General features: G+C 43.6%; 1 protein-coding gene across 2 annotated transcripts in view; it reads left to right on the top strand.

The window, feature by feature from the left end:
- CenG1A (Centaurin gamma 1A) overlaps positions 1-17396 on the top strand; it is a 779192-nt gene that overhangs the window by 557459 nt on the left and 204337 nt on the right. The window lies entirely within an intron of this gene.

Raw genomic sequence — 17396 nt, 5'->3', positions numbered from 1 at the left:
GGGTCACCTGTCTGGAGAGTGAGTGCCCTGCCCTGCCCTACACTACACTTACCACGCTGACACATGGGCGGCCCAACCAAAGTCCAGTTATTTACTCAGCTTTATCACAGTACACTTTGGTCGTGGGATTTCCCTGACTCTGTACCACATTCACATTTTATATCCATTTATTTTCAATGTACAGCGCATCTTATTGTGTCCCTTTTGCTGTAAGATGTTTCGTTTTCATGCTTTTTCGTTCCACAGCCATCGTGAGAGTTTGGTTAGGGTTTTAGTCTCTTATATCCCCTGATACCATTGATCTGAAAATGGGAGTGGTGGTAGGGATGGAAGCGGCACTAAACTCAGAGGCGTCTTCTTCTCTGTGCTTAGTATGCAGATTGGATCAGGAGGCCACCGAAGAGTCTCAAAGCTCGTCCGCCTCTGGGTGAGAGGGACTGAATGTAACTGTAAAACTCCTGCCAGTATCGTGACGAATATTGGTTTGGACCCCTGCCAAGGCACTGGCAGGAGGGGCAAAGCTGGGACGTGCTTCGGAAACTTGATGAAAGTTTTGGAGATATCCCGCATCGACGCCAGAAACAAATCCAATTTTACCTCATGCTAATTTCCAGAAGTACTTTATGGCGGTTATGAATAAATTGTGTTGTACGAATTTTTTAAGGCATGGCTTTAATTCGTGATCAGTAAAATACAAGGTACAACAGATAGCTTCGTGATAACGAATGCGGTAAACAGTACATACTGCCGTGAATATAAAATGTCTGGTTGGTAAAATTATTTCTTGTGAATATGTAACATTTTGAACCATTTGAATTTTTGGCAAAATAATCAAACTGTAGTTGTTTGTTATCGTCTGAAAAATCTTGACCACTTGTACGACTTACATGCTAAATTTGATGAGCGTTTGTTGTATGGTAGGAATGGATCTTTTTGGTTATCATAGTACTTAAATAAACCCTCCAGTCTGACTGCACTTGGATGTCAGCTGAGCTGGAAGGAGTTGAAAATCTTCAGTTAGGTTAGGGTAAACGCACTGTAGACTCAGCCTTGGTGTGTGTGTGTGTGTGTGTGTGGCGGTTAGTCAAGTAGGTGTGAAGTAGGTAAAGCATGAGCCGTATCTATAAGCTTTTTGGAGTTGAAGTTGCATGTTATGTTGAAGAAAATATATACCCTATATTTATAATTTTATCAACATCAGCAGCCACCGAACACTTCACAGCCAGAAAGGATTGAAGCAAAACAATAAATAACACAAAACAAAATTATTCATGACTATATTTAGTTGCCCCGGGGACTTGTTTATCGTAAGAATTGGTTAAGATCTTTTATGAATATCCTCCTCATGGCACAGCGGGGTATTGACAGGGACGTGTGTTCATGGTGACGGGGATCGATGGATATGGGAGGCACTTGCTGTACTGTTGTGAAGAGAGTGTTGTTGCTGTTGTAGAGAGGGACTGTAGGGATTAGGACACTGTCATTTGTTCTCCAACTTTTATGCTTCTTCTTTGTTTGGATTGGGTCCCTTTGAGTAGTAGTAAGATGATGATAATGGCAGCTAGTAATAATATGTAAAAGATGTCGATGTTTAAGTGGCAATAAAGTACTAAAATGGTGAAAATGATAAAGTGACCTTAGCCCTTCTTGCGTTGACTTTTTTTTTTTTTTTTTTTTTTTTTTTTTTTTTTTTCCCGGTACATTGAGACGATTTTATTTAATTGGGATAAACTTTTCGGACTGATAGGCTTAGGTACGGCCTGGAAAAAAAGAAAACTTCAGTGCTAGAGGTCTGAGTAAAATTGTCTGATGGTAGTAAAAAACAAGAAAAAAAAACTAAAAAGGCGTCAGGGGATTAAAGGGTTAAGAAGGGGCGTGGGGGCATGGGTGGAGGTTGTGTGGGGCTAGAAGGGAGTGTTTGGGGAGGGGGGTAGTACTGTAGTGGCCTGGTTATGCTGGGTAAGGGCACCCCCACAGCGTGACTTTGTCTGCCCTCACGCCTCCCTTGGCCCCCCTGCCCCCCTGCGCTTCACCCTCTTACCCTGCTTACCCCTTCTACTTCATTATATTACCTCCTCCTTTCTCTTCCTTCCTACCCCCATTCTCTTCCTTCCATCCCCCATTCTCTTCCTTCCCTCCATTCTCTTCCTTTCCTCTTCTGTCTCTTTCTCCTTTCTTGTATCTCTTCCTCGCCTCTCCTGTCTTTTCCTCCCCTTCTGTCTTCTCTCTTCCGCCCCCCCCCCACCCGTCTCATATCCTCCCTTCTGCTCTGCTTCTTGTTTCTTTCCTTCTGCTCCTCATTTTACCTCTTCCCTCTCCTGTCTCTTCATCATTACTTTTCCTCCTCACACTTCCTCACTACCTCTAATAGTATTTCTTCCTTTAACCCTCTGCTCCCTCCTCTTCCCTCGTCCTTTCCAGTTACATACTCTTTCCTTACCTGTTCCCAGCTGCACCTCCCACTGCTTCTTTCCATCTGCCCCAGTTCCTACCTCTGCTCCTGGTTTCTTTCCCCTCCTTCAACCTTTTTCTCACCACCTCTGCTCGTCATCCTGTTCGTTCACTTTCATTCCTTATTACCGTAACATTTGCCCTACTTACATTTTTTTCTTTATTCTCGTATTCCTCATTCTTTCCTATATTTATTTTTCTCGTACCTCATTCTCATTTTTACTTTTCCCTCTCTGCTTTCTCCTCCTCCTCCTCCTCCTCCTCGCACATCATTTTTCCCCATCTCCGTGCTTTGATGTTGTCTTCGTCCATTCCTGATTCGCTTTAGCTTTTTCCATGCCTCTTGTACCATGTTCTCACAACCACTCCCCTCCCCTCCTCCTTCTTCCTTTCCCCCCTCCTCCTCTCCTACCTCCCCTTCTCCTCCCTTCTCCTCTCCATCCTCCCCCTCTCCTCCCTTCTCCTCTCCTTCCTCCCCCTCCCCTCTTTCTTCCTTCTTTTACATTTAATATTTCCTTTCCATGCTCTAATAACGTTTCGTCCCTTCCTCCTCTTCTCCTTCCTTTTCTGACTTCCTCTCTCTCTCTCTCTCTCTCTCTCTCTCTCTCTCACCATGTTCTAACTGTACCTTGCCTTTGCTCTCGTTTTCCTCAACTGGTCTTTTTTCTGGTGCGCCCCCCCCCCCCTTTTTAGTTGTTTTTCTTTTTCATATAGCTTTGAGTGTCCCCCCCCCCCCATTTTTTTCGCAGTATGATGAAGGAAATAACTAAGGATGGAGCTGGAAATAAAAGGGAAAATAGGATGTAGGAAGCGGTAAAGAGGACTGCACGTGGATATGGAGGAATACAGGATGAAAGTGGAGATCGAAGTATGTAAGGTGAAGCTCGAGAGTGTATGAAGGAGGAGTGAAATGGATGGGAAGGTGAAGATAGAGAAATGTAGGAGAAAGAAGGAAAGTTTGTCAGGAGGAGGAAGAAAGGTGGAGAATGAGGAATGTAAGGGGGGGAAGCCCGAGGTTGATATAAAGAGGAATACAGGAAGAAGAAGAATGGTGGAGAGAAAGAATATAGGGGGAGGAAGGCTGAGAGAAAGAGGAACATAAGAATAGGAAGGTAGAGATATATTATGTAGAAAATGTCTGTGGATGTTTGTGAAAATAATGAGTAATGTAAGATGAAGGGTGAAGGTAGAAAGAGAAGAATATAGGAGAAAGGAAGATGGAGATAAAGAAGAATGTAGAGGATGAACGATGAAGGTGGAGACAAGGAGAGATGTTTGGGGAAGGGAAGATTGTTGGAGGACGGAAGGATTGTTGGAGGAAGGGAGGAATGTTGGAGAAAAGGAGGTGTTGGAGAAAGGGATGAATGTTGGAGAAAGGGATGAATGTTGGAGACAGGGAGGAATGTTGGAGGAAGGAAGGAAGTGGTAGGGAAGGCAGGAAGACAATTCGCGCCATACCAAGAGTAATGAATATTAAGTAGCCTGGTTGCTCCTCGCTCCTCTCACCACCTCTCTCTGCCTTGCTCTGCACTCCTCACTCCATGTCCTCTCTCTCACTCCCATTCCTCACTTCTGTTCTCAGTCCCCGCGTCTCTGTTCTCATTCCCCCCACACATCTCATATTTTTCGTTCTGTCTCTACATATTTGAGTCTGTGAGGACTGAAGGAGGAGGAGGGAGAGGAGGAGGAGCAGGTGGAGGAGGAGGAGGAAATGAAGGTGGAGCAGGTGGAGGAGGAGGAGGAAATGAAGGTGGAGCAGGTGGATGGGAAGGAGGAGCAGGTGTGAATATCTCAACCTTATCTGAGATTCACACCGCCTTCGATAAACCTGTTCCTTTGATGCCACTCTGCCTGGAGTCGGAGTTCACTTGCCTTCATATTCTTGTCAGGATTTGAAGTGTGTCTTTACTTTTGTGCCTTTATTTTCTGTACCTTATCACCGTGATGGCATTGTTTTATTTATTAACAGAGTTTGATATTAGAGTTCGCCTTGCCCCGTATTACAGTGGTGATATGAGGTGCATTTATTTAATTACAGTTTATTATTTATTTATTTACTTATTTAGTAAAGTGGCAGGTGTGTTGTAGTGAAGGGTGCTAGTTTTTCCAGTTGAGTTCTTGGGGAAAGTTTCGAAATAACGATGGTGGCACCGATACAAGGAAGCCTACAACGATAGTCTTCACTGGGTGTAATACCCCTGCCTCGCCCCACCACCCACTCCCGCTCACTCCTTTCCATCACCTAGCGATATTTAACTCCCCCCCCCCTCATCCCACACACGCACATCAAACTTTTGTGACTCACATCTTAAATTTTTATATATTTTTTTGTCTGTGGGCGTTTATGTCAGTGTTAATGATATTTTTATAGCGTGTTTTATCGTTTTTACTTGACATGTGGAGATGTTCGTGTGTTCTGCACCTGTTGCTTGTTGATGAGTATTTTGTGTGTTTTATTATGTTGCCGCAGTAGTATGATGCTACATGACTCACTGGGTATATATATACACTGGGTACATATATTTATATGAGAGAGAGAGAGAGAGAGAGAGAGAGAGTCTGTTTTCATCTAAGGGACCTGGACCACTTCTAGACGCTGAATAATAAATCGTGGTGGTTGTATTAAATTCGATTATCCTTCGTTTGAGGTAGGAATGAGTCTTCTTGGTTACTAGTCCAAATTACCTTCTTACCAGATTTCACTTGACCATCAACTGAACTGAAAAGTGTTAGGGATCTCTGTCAAATGAAAGCAGACCGACTGTAGTGCAATGCTATTCATACTCTAAAGAAAAAGAAAAAGAATTATAAAAGAAAGTGAGGGATTGAGTGGTGTATGCGCATGTAGAAGAGTATAGAGTGAAAGAAGAGACGGGGTGTGTGGATGAGGATGAGAGAGAGAGGAGGGAGGAGTGTGGGGAAGAGGAAGGAAGGCTGTGAAGATGAATTAAGCATAAGGAGGGTTGATAATGCAGAAGAGTGACGTGGAAGTAGAAGGAGTGGTGACGATGTCCGGGGTTCAGAGAAGAGGAAATGAAGTGTTGAGTGACTCACCGTTGACACCCACCTATCATATACCTTTTGCCCTAAAAAGGTTCAGGTTTTCTCAGTGACAGCTGACGGGGGGGGGGGGGGGTGCGTAATTCTAGGAGTAGTGGTTATCGTTGTTGTAGGCCCAGGTTCATCTGAAATGTGAACCCAGTACACATATCAGATGAAGTTGTCCTGCAGTCCACCATCTACCTCTTAGGGGATAGGAAGGTAACTAAGAGACAGTTTTATCATCGGGTAATGGAACCACTCAGTTGTATCGGTGCCACCACACGAGGACGGCCCTCTGTAGTACCTGAAAGAGGGGGCGCAGTGGTTGTATGGGCTTTACATGCCGAATCCCAGACGAAGATTTTCGATCTATGTGCAGTTTTGAGCATTACTATCGAGCCACTTCACTGCCTAACGGGACACTGAGTAGTGACTTTCCCAACCCAGCAGCAAATGCAGACTTTGGAACGCAGCACCTTCAGAAAACTATGTAAGATTTTAATAAGTGTTTTAGTGAAGAGCGTATCGATATTGTTGTCCACAGCTGCACAGGCGTTACATACTGAAGTACGGCACGAAGGATTTTGACTCACGTACTGTATATCCTATTATGGTAACCACATATGAAACCGTCAAAACAGCAGAGACACGTTTTCTTATTATTTTTCAAGTACTTTAATTTACTTGTATATTATTTACTTTTTAACTGCTTGAATAGAAGTAATATGAATTGTTGTTCAGGAAGTATTTAAAGGTTCCAATATTTAGGCATGAGTATGTAGAAGCACATATTTAAGGCTGATGTCACTACTATCATAATTGCCTCGTATAATTTTCTGTTTTGGTGTAATGGTAGGATGCACCAGTAGGAGTGACGCATTGCGATGTGAGAAGGCTTCTAATCTCCCGGAGGTGACTGGAGTTTTTTTTGTTCATGTAATGCCATCAAGGACGTAGGTCTTATGTCCTTTTATGTCGTGGATTGCGGTAGGTTAGCCTGGAGCCTTTACCTACTGAGTGGAAGTAATATGAGATTGGATGTTACCTTTCCCCTTCAGTCCGGTGATGTATTTTCTTAGTTTTTTCCTGCTGATTCCGGACGGTTTTACTCGACTAAAGAAAGAATGAGAAGGTAAAAAGAGGGCAGCTTGTGACCCATGAGAATTCAAGTCTCCCCTAAGCTAAAGAAAATCGTCAGAAGGCATCAATAATTAAACACCGAGCACGTCAATTGGTGACATCATGCAGAATTTTTTGGATCCACAGACTAACAGGGTGCACCAAACATACAGGAAAAAAAAAATCAGTTAAGTTTATATACATCAGTTCATCCTTAATTAAACCGTCCAGTAGCAGCAAGAAATAAATTAAAAAAAAAAAAAACAAATTCGTGGTGGCGACTGGGTTAAAGGTAAAGAGGTTGTGTGTGGAAAAGGATGAGTGGTTACGCAATAAAACTTCACGTGTGTCAGTCCTGGGGGGAAGGGGAAGGGGTTGGGGAGGGGTGTTGGAGTGCTGGGGTACTGAGAGAGGGATGGAGGAGAGGTGGGAGTGTGAGGGAAGGTGGAAGGACGTAAAGGGGTGCGGAGAGGGGGATGAAGAGGAGAGGTGGGGATGAGGAGGAGGGGGAAGGGAAGGGGTGGAGTGTGAGTGGGTGTTAGGGGAGAGGGGATGAGGAGGAGGGTAAGCAAGTGTTTTGGCTCTTCCTCACCTCGCCCATCACCTTGACTTCCCTCTCAAGTCTTTCACCTTCTTGACTGCTCATATTTTTTCTCGTGTTATGTTCTGCCCCTTTAACCTCATTTTTTTTCTTAGTCTTCTTTCCATCTTCTAACTCATCGCACCGTCTGTTTTAATTTCTTCAGTTTTCTCACCCTCTCAGTCTTTCACCCTCTTTTCTGATCTTCTCTTAATTCTCCTGCTTCATGTTATTTTTCACCCTGTAGTCGTTTGTCCTTTCAGTCTCCTGATTCCTCTTACCGTGTCATATATTGTATATATTTTTCTCAACATGCTTTCTTTTATGCATTTTCATTTCCCCACTCTCATTCGTTTTCGTTTTTCTCCTTCAGGCTTCTTTTCATTACCTTCATCTCGACATCCTTTGTCCTCCAGACTTTAGTTCATTGCCGTGTTTTCTTATGTCACCTTTTGCTATGCTTTACGTATCCTTATTAATCGGTCTCACTGTTTTTTCCTCCTCTAGTTTTTTCTTCTTATGTTCCTTTTTTTTTTCACAGTAATTCTCCCTTTCTGATATTAATTCACTTCCCTCCGTGTTTACTTACGTCGCCTTGTTACCCTGCTTTTAATCCTTCCTTATTTAACAGTCTCTCTCTCTCTCTCTCTCTCTCTCTCTCTCTCTCTCTCTCTCTCTCTCTCTCTTATCCTACCATTGAGTTTCTCTCCCCGTATTTTCGCTCGTCACCTCTTACCGTATTTTTCATGTTGCCTTATTTACCCACTTCGTCTCTTTTCGAATCCTCCTTCAACTTTCTCATCCACTTCTTCCATTACTTGCTGATGTTCGTACCTTGCTTATCATTCTTTATATTTACTACTTCTCTCACCTTGGCTCACCGCACCTTTCATCCCACCTGGCTCATCATTCTACCTGTTCTTTCTTTTATTAATGATTTATCTCCCTAATTATACCTCTCTCATTAGCATGTGATTTTTTTTATATTTATTGTCGTCTTTTCACCCTGGCATAGGTTTCACGATGTCTTTTATTCTCTCATATCCTGTTTTGACTTCCATCTTATTTCTTCTTTCCTTCGCGTCTATAATTGTATACCTCGTTTAAGTACTTACCTCTTCACCTCTCACCTTGGACCACCTCTCGTCCCACTGCCCACATAGCTTATCAAGTTTGTAGTGATATATATTGCCTTTATTACGCTCCTCTTTTGCTTTTACGATTTTATTTTCTTTTATCTTTCTTTTTTCTTTCTTTGTTCTGACTCATCTCATCTTACCTTGGCCTACCTCTCACTCGACCTGACAGTTTACACCTGTCCCATTAGTCTTTATTTTGATGATGTATATATATTTTATTTTTTCGATTATCGTTAAGATTTGATGCTGTTCCTTTTTCCTGACATTTAGCTCTTCTAGGCCAACCTTCCTTCCTTCCCCCCCCCCTCTCTCTGTCTCTGTCTCTCTCTCTCTCTCTCTCTCTCTCTCTCTCTCTCTTCTGCTTTCCTATTTGTTCATCTGTTTCACCTTGACCAGACTCTCACCGCCTCTTCACTCTTTCTTTATTATTCCTACTTATTGTTTTACATCCTTACTATTTAGCATCTAGCGTTAGTACGATGTTATGCTTTTCCTATTATTTTGTTTCTCATCATTGCTTACCTGTAATCTCAACCGACACTCTCTCTCTCTCTCTCTCTCTCTCTCTCTTTTATTTTCCAGTTTATTTGGCCTCTTTATTAACTCCCTGCTCTTTTTTTTTTTTTTTAGTCTTCTCGGCTTGATCCACGTTTCATCTCAAGTGGTTCATCATTCTGTCCACTTAGATTATTCTCTTTTATAATGTATTGTGCCTCTCCACTTATTTCCCCCTTCCCTTGACATTATCATTCTGGCATCCCTTTCTTCTCCTCTGCTTCACGACTTTCACCTCCTTCTCCATCCCCTCCCCCCCCTTTTTTTTTTTTTCTCATTTTTCTTCCCCTTTCCTCTCTTCCCCCCATCTTCGTTAATTTTTCCTGTCTTTCCTTGTCTTTCATTTTTGCCACTTAACCTCTCCACTTCCATCCACTCTCCCCATGTCCTCTCCCTCGCCTCCCCCCTCCCCCACTCTCATGTCCCCTGTGTGTGTGTGTGTGTGTGTGTTTTAATAAGTTGATTAGTAGAAATAGAATGTTCGTATTGTGTGACGAATGTTAAAATATGATGATGATGATGAGTGTGTTTTAATAAGTTGATTAGTAGAAATAGAATGTTCGTATTGTGTGACGAATGTTAAAATATGATGATGATGATGATGATGATGATGATAGGGTTACGTGTCAGATATTTTCGTGCTTCTCCCTCTGTCCTCCCTTGCTTTCCTTCCCTCTCCCTCTTCCCTTTCACGTTACCTCTCTCTTCCCCTCCTGCTTCCCTTCCCCCTCCTGTGTTCTCACCCTCCCTGCCCTCGTAACACCCTCACCCTTGCCACCCTTCTCGTCGTGACTCACCCTTCTTCTCTTGCCTTATAGAGAGTGTCTGACGGACTGATTTGGAGAGAGAGAGAGAGAGAGAGAGAGAGAGAGAGAGAGGTGGTTCAGTAGGTGCGAACACACACACACACACACACACACACACACACGTGGCAATAAATCTCATTAAAGAATTATGTGAGATCCCTTTAGTGCTCACCATACATACTCTCATGCCCTCAACCCACGTGCTTCCCCCCCCCACACCATTACCCCCTCCCCCCATTACACGCTCCCCACCATTACTCCTCCCCCTGTACCCCCTCCCCCTTTACCCAACATTTGCCCGGCGACACATGCAGGTGCTGGGGGGAGGGTAGGTTGAGTAACAGAGAGGAGAGAGAGAGAGAGAGAGAGATTTTATTGGCTATAGGAAAAGCAGAACGGAGATATGGAAAAAGATCAGAGTTTTTTTTTTTTTATGTGAGGAAGAAGGAACCAAAGGCAACGAGCCCGCAAAACTGTTCAGAATATGAACTGAAACTAGAGAACTGGTAGAATTGAAATGGAAGCAAAAGTGGAGGAAGAATGCTGTACTAGTCGACGGAAAAATCTGAAATCACATTAAATCTTTAGACAGTGTAGGCCTTAAGAATGGGGGAAGAAAGGATAGAAGTAAGGAGTGGAAGAAGGAAGTAAGGGAGCAGGAAGACGGAGGATAGAAATGGAGGAAGAAAGATTAAAGTCAAGAGTTGTATGAATATCTCCCTTGTAATACAGTTTACGAGTAAGAACGCTTGAGAGAAGAGCAGGGAAATAAAGGATGGAAGTCAGGAATATGATAATAAAGGAAGGGAAGAGAAAATGGAAGAATGAAGATGGAAGTGGAGGAAGAAAAATTATACTCAGCAATACTGTGACTCTCCTGTACCAAAATTTACGAGGGAGGAAGTATGTGAGAGAAAAGAATGGAGCTTTGGAGTAGAGACAAAAGAGTGTCAGAGTGCAAGAGGAGAACGAGGAGACAGAGAGAGGGAAAGGTGGCGTGAAGGCATGCAGGTGTAGAAGAAAGATTGCCAGGGAGGAAACGAAGGTGGCGAACGGATGTGTGAGGAAGGAAAAACTGACGAGAGAGAGAGAGAGAGACTAGTACTGAATAATTTTAGTCGAAAGATGATAAAGGATTAATGTGAAGGATTATTAATAGGAAAGAAAGTGGTAAGGAAAAGAAAATATAAAAAAGAATTGGAAAAAGTAGTTCCTTCAAGGTTATATTTTATTGTCATGTAGAAAGAAGAGAAAATGTGATAAGAGTTATATGAAGGTTGAGAGGGAAGGAGGGTCACAGGCGACGAGGAGAAAGTACATGTTGAGGGTCGAGTGTAACAAAGCAGAGAGAGAGACAGGGAGGGAGGGAGAATTAACATGAATGGCGGTGTGTGTGTGTGTGTGTGTGTGTGTGTGTGTGTGTGTGTGTGTGTGTGTGTGTGTGTGTGTGTGTGTTTGTGTGAAAGAGGAAAGAGTGAAGATGTGTGCGTTGTGTGAAAGGAGAGGTAAATAAAATAGATGCATAACGAAGACAGTATAAAACGAGCGAGAGGTATGCGAAAGAAGTGAAATTGAAGGAACGTGCAGAATGTTAGTTGATAAAATTGGGCAATTAAAAAAAAAAAAAAAAAGGCATCTGAGAGTCTACGAGTTGTGGCTAGAAGGATGGAAGTGGACATTGACAATAACTAGAAAGGGTAGATAGAAAGATGGAAGTGGGCATTGACAATAACTAGAAAGGACGATCATGGCAAAAGATGTTATAGGAGAGGATAGAAAGGGAGTCTAGATCGAACTATATAATGGTTGAAATTGGGAGGGATTCAATCTTGGTGTGGGAGGGGGGAGAGGCATACTAATTTAAAGTGAAAGGTGGTGAAGAGGTCTAGAGAAGTTGTGGTTTGTGTGGAGAGGGGGATACGAATCTGAAGTGAGATGTAGTGAAGAGGTTCAGAGTAGTGGTGGTGGTGTGAGGTGGACGCGTGGCCTTGTATGCGTCACTTACGGTGGCCTCGTCACAAAGGCACCGTGACCAGGCAGGGACCAATCAGACGGTCAGGTGGGGTGGCAAGATAATTTAGGAGAGGGTGGGGGAAAGGGGGAATCAAGGAGTAGATGGAGGGAAGGGGGATGTAGGCAATTTGGATGTACGGGGAATGTAAGAGGTGTAAGGGGGTAGGGAGATGTAGGTGTGAGGAGGGGGAAAGATGGTGGTTGTGTGGTGATTGGGAAAGATGTTGAAGTTGTGAGTGGGGGGAGGAAGTGGGAGGTGTGGTGGAAGGGAAATCAAGAAGGTAGGGAGTGGTGAGAGGTGATGTACGAGGAAGAGGGATGAAGGGGGCGGAGGAATGATCAGTGAGGAAGAGGCAAAAGGAGGGGGGTGGGGGATGGTTGTTGAGAGGGAAGACGATACGGGAGGAGGGAGCATGGGGAGGAGTAGATGTAAGAGTGGGTCATGAGAGGAAAGAATAAGGCGGGAGGAAAAGAGGGAGGTTTTTAGAAGTGGGGAAAGAGTGATCTGGGAGGAGGCAACGGTGAGGGAGAAAGGAGATGGGGAGGAAGGAAGGGAGATCAGGGAACAAGTGGATGGGGAGAACTAGGAGGAGGGGGAGGTGTTCTGGGAGGAGGTAATGGGGGGATTGAGAGGTATTGATGGCTCCGAGATCATCTGTTGAAGGACCGAAGCCGAGGGGGGGAGTGGGAGGGGGGAGAGAGCAAAGGTATGGTCGATCATCAGTAGAGGTAGGTAGTCGCTGATTTGTGGCGAAGAGACTTGGAATATGAAACTAACTGAAGGTCGAACAGCGAATTTCTTCAGGTCACGGATAAGGTAGCCAGGGGTACTCGGAATGCAGGGTTGTAGGTCTTGAAAATGCCAAGGGGAGACGTAATAACTCCAGGAACGATATGTTTCTCATTTCAATTAGGCCTCCACCAGACGAATCTGTTTAGGTGAAGAAAATATATCATGAGGTAAATATTATTGAAGGGTGTATCTGCCTTCCCCACTTCTTATGGTCTCTCCCAAGCTACCTGTACTTAAGTTCTTCTATAAGTAAAAAGAATATGCCCAGATATATTATAAAATTTCCTCAGGCTGAATGGTCTAAAGGTTGAGCAACAAATTTATTCTGAGCAAGTATAAGCCAAGGATAGTCTGAAAGCGGGATTGAGGGTTAAGTGCATAGAGTTTATTTTTTGAGGGACTAACGGGAAGGGCACAGACATAGTAGTAAATCAGTCGTACATTATCAGTGGACAGGTAGGTCATTCGAGGGGGTGGAGGGGGTAGGAAGTCAGTGATTTGGGGTGAAGCACTTGAAGTTTGGAATCTATTGAAGGTTTAATAAAACATTTCCAACTTCATTTAGTTGTTAGGAAAAGACTTAGGATGCCGATGATTATGATAGACAGATCATCATCATCGACGTCACTAATATCGTGACCCTTATTCCCACCATATACGCGATGAGGTCTGCCACTTTTTTTTTTTTTTATTGTTTAGAAGAGGGTGATGATGACGATGAATATGGCGTTAATGATGGTGATGATGATGATGCTGAAAATGGCGTTAATGATAATGACTAAAACAAAATAGCCCACAGGCAAGAAAAAGCAGTAGTAGTGGTAGCACGGTGGTAGCAGTAGTAGCAATAGTAGTAGTAGTAGTAGTAAGAAATAGGGACTTGGGGATGTAGAAAGTGGGTGTAGTGCCAGAATCGCTAAGAGGGATGGTATAAAACTTTCACGTGTGGTATTTTCCCGGTAGTGTCAGGGGTCAGGTGATGCAGGTGACAGGTGTGGCGGTGGGCAGGTGTGGGTGGCAGGTAGGGATAGTTTAGAAAGTACAGCAACTAGTGGTAGTTCAGAAAGTATGTGTAGCAGTCAATAGTACTTCAGAAAATCAAACATATCACAGATAGTTTAAAAATTACAGCAGTCACTGGAGGAGGAGTGCAATGAGATTTTCTTTTTTTTTTCATTAGCGCTATTTGCAAAGAAGGTACCTTCAAATACTTAATCAAATGCCTTGCTATGTAGAGAAAGAAAAAAAAGAGACATCAGAAGTAAATCGGCCAGACACCTGCTACAAAATTACGAAGCCTCCACTCTTGGGTAGCAGATCCTGAGTCAAAGTTTGCGAGAATGAAATCCCATGTTGGCGTCTGATCCGGAGGGTGTTAAATCGGTAGGCAGAGTTGCAGTGAAGACTCCATAGTTGACGAGAATACAACACAAACCTGACAAGCTGTTTGTGCCAGGCTTCTTAAACGTATGATTTAAAGCACAAAGCGTTTAGAAAGAGACCTGTGTAAGAAACCTGATGGACACTTAACGCTGAAATTGAACCTGTAATATTAAAGTATTAATGCTTAATAAAATTGTCATCAAGTTAACAGCATAGAATGAAAGTAGTTTAGGTATAATGATAAAATAAGAAATGTAAGATTGTAGTCCATTTAATAGCAGGTGTATGATATTAAAAAACAAGTGGTACGGGGGCACAACAAACCTCGCCCAACAGCAGTTATTATAGTGCTGTTAAATGCTGATTCGGTACTGCCAATTAGTGTCTGTAAACAATGAAAGTCGCAGCCAGCTTCAATTTCAACTTGCCCTGTGAAACTTCTAATTAAAGTCTACGGTAATGGCGTAACTAACTTTACATTCAAGAACCCGCCCTGTGTAACCCCTTGCCCTTGCGTTCCACCTTTGAAACTTGAAGACCTTACCTCCACAATTAAATCAGTTCCTTTTAGGACCTGAGTCCACATATCCTGAAGGTTTCATGTAATTTCATTCTGCCGTTTTTCCGTAATGTTGCTAACAAACAAACAAACGACCAAAAACAACACCTCGCCGGACTCCTTCCCGGGCGAGGTAAGAATAGTATAAACTTTTATTTTTATTAGTGATTGTAGAGTCGGTGTGATGGGACCTATTAAAATGGTATTGTATGTTGCAGAAAGTATGAGACTGTGACGTAAGGAAGTCTATAAAGGTGACAGTGTTAACAGAGTAAGCTAGCATGTGAGAGCGATGGGGTGCAGTGTAGCGGCGTTCAGGGGAGGGAAGGGATAGTGCCGGTGTAATGCAGTGGAGTGAGAGGGGTACTGTGAGAGAAGTGACGTGGTTTTTAGTTCTGTGTTGTGAAAGGGGAAGGGGAGGGTGTAGTGTAGTGTAGTGAGAGGAAAAGTGTAGAGGGAGGGGGTAGTGTAGTGACAAGGGAGGGGAGGGGAGGGGACAAGCGTAATGTAGTGTAGCACAAGGTGGCGTGCAGTGTAGCGGTTTGGAGGACTTTGCGGTGAGAGTCACGCTATGTTCACCACGTCTCCACCTTGCTACTCACCCATTGCATATTACCATCAGCTTACAGGCTCCCACTCTACTCTTTCTTAACAGTTTACTGCTGCGTGTGCCACGTTGATAGCCTCATAGTTTATTCGTGTAAACCGTGTCGCTTATCAGAATCACACCAGTCCTGGATCTGGATCTGGGTCAGTCCATATTGGGTCCATTGCAGGACCGAACCTCTACATGAGAGGGAGTGATAGCCAGATATAATCTGGCCCCATGCTGGTGAATTGCTAATGGAGAAAGGGTGTCAGTGGTGCATGTGAAAGTAGAAGCGTTGCATTATTTATGTTTTTGTGTGTCAGAGTCTGTATCACGTCGTCAGTAGAACCGGGAGGGTGCGAACGTATGCATTCATAAGCCAATGAGAGAACATACTACCAGCATCCACCTTAAGTGCCCACCACGGCATGAGCTCGCACCGTAGACTGTGGGCTAACACATCATGAAATGGATGTGTGAGCCCACAGTCTACCGCAGAGCCACCACACCTCCAACCAACCCTATTTCCCATTAGTACAAAGATTAGGAGAGATTCAGAAGCAGGTACAGAAAAGCACCAAAGTAGGAGAATTTCTTACATATCCATTGGAAAGGCCATTCCTCCTTTGACTTATATTAGTTTTGAATAAAATATCCATGTGCAGTATCCAGAATAGATCAGTAAGGTAAAGGTGCCAGAAAACTTTCATAGGTGCATGAAAGTGAAGCATTAACACCTGTATAGTGCCGTACTGTGTAGGTGAGGAGACAGTGCACTTCCACATTACATTTGCTTCCTTCACTGCCTCTTCTCCTCTTCTTTCCTCTCCTTCATTCGTTTTCTCTCCTATATTTTCTGCTCTCCATATAAGTACTGCTTTCCTTATATGCACGCCTCTCTCTTCCAGTGCTTCCACACACCCCATACAACCTTGCACCACCTCAGTAGTTCTCTTTATACACAGTAATTATCCTTTTGCTTACCTTTACACCTTGCTTCGTTTCACCGAATGACCTTTTTTTTTCACCTCATCATTTAGCCCAGGCTTCCGTTTCGTCATAACTCCATTACTTCCTTCCTTCTCCCATTAACCTCAGATGCCGTTTACCCTCTTCCCCATCACCGGTTACCTATCCAGACGCCTACCTTCCACTCTGACTCTACCTCAGACAGACTTATCCCCCACTAGTCTCCCTCCCACCCCCCTACCCACTCGACTCCTGTACCAAGCCCGCCACCCCCTCCTATGCCCCAGACACCTTATTCACTTCCCCCTCCCCCTCCTGCCCTGGACTCACCGCCCCCGCCTCTGACTCCCCCACGCCCGCCAGCTGTGACTCACCTCACGCCCTGTCTGCCCTTCGCCACACACTGACCACCTCCCGCCCCACCGCATCACATCCCTAATACATATACATACACCTCACCACAGCACATCTTATACATATATACATACACCTCATCACAGCACATCTCTTATACATACACCTCACCACAGCACATCTTAGATACACCCCACCACATCACATCTCTTCTACATATAGATACACCTCACCACAGCACATCTCTTATACATACACCTCACCACAGCACATCATAGATACTCCCGACCACATCACATCTCTTATACATATAGATACACCTCACCACAACACATATTTCTATTCACTTACATACATAAATATATCCCTGAATATGCCATTATACATACACAATTATATGACCTACGTAAATTCTTAGTTTTGCAGGGTAGCGTGTTGCCGTAGCTGCAATTAATCCTTTCGCTGCGTTGCACTTGATCATTTTATTAAGAAAAAACAAGCTTATTTTTATTTTACATTTGATTAAAGGCTTAGTTGTCAGATGGTTAGAAAGTCTCAGTGAATCAGTTCGTCTTTGGTACGCCGACGGTACTATTCATCTAAGTGGAGATAAAAGACCACTTCACCCCCCTCCCCTCCACATAAGTCTGACCTGCCTAGTGAATGTCGTTGTGGTTCCCCTCTATGCTGATCATTAAACTCTATACTACATTATTTTCACTTTAACCTGGCCCAGACTTTCTTCCTATTGTAGCTTACGCCACGTAGGTCAGTGGAGGAAAAAAACAGTACTGCGGCTCTACATCCTTTCCATAGCACTTCTTCATGACTAGCATAGTATTTTAGTGTTAGTCTATTTTTACAACTCAGCATTCAGAATAGGGAGATGGTAATTTTAGGGCAGGTTAAAGTAAAAGCATTATTTTCAGAGATCTTAATGGACCAATACCTTTGATTTAGCAAACGTGTGAGATTTAGGTGTCCTGCATAATTTATCAGTGGGATGTTACGTACTAATGGTAAGGCTTGTATAGTCGGTTTATT

The sequence above is a fragment of the Coenobita brevimanus genome, chromosome 22 (genome assembly GCF_032717465.1).
Source record: "Coenobita brevimanus isolate Jiangsu-jjx chromosome 22, ASM3271746v2, whole genome shotgun sequence".
Classification (NCBI taxonomy): domain Eukaryota; kingdom Metazoa; phylum Arthropoda; class Malacostraca; order Decapoda; family Coenobitidae; genus Coenobita; species Coenobita brevimanus.
The sequence above is the reverse complement of the archived record's forward strand: the minus strand, read 5'-3'. Positions and strand labels throughout refer to the sequence as shown.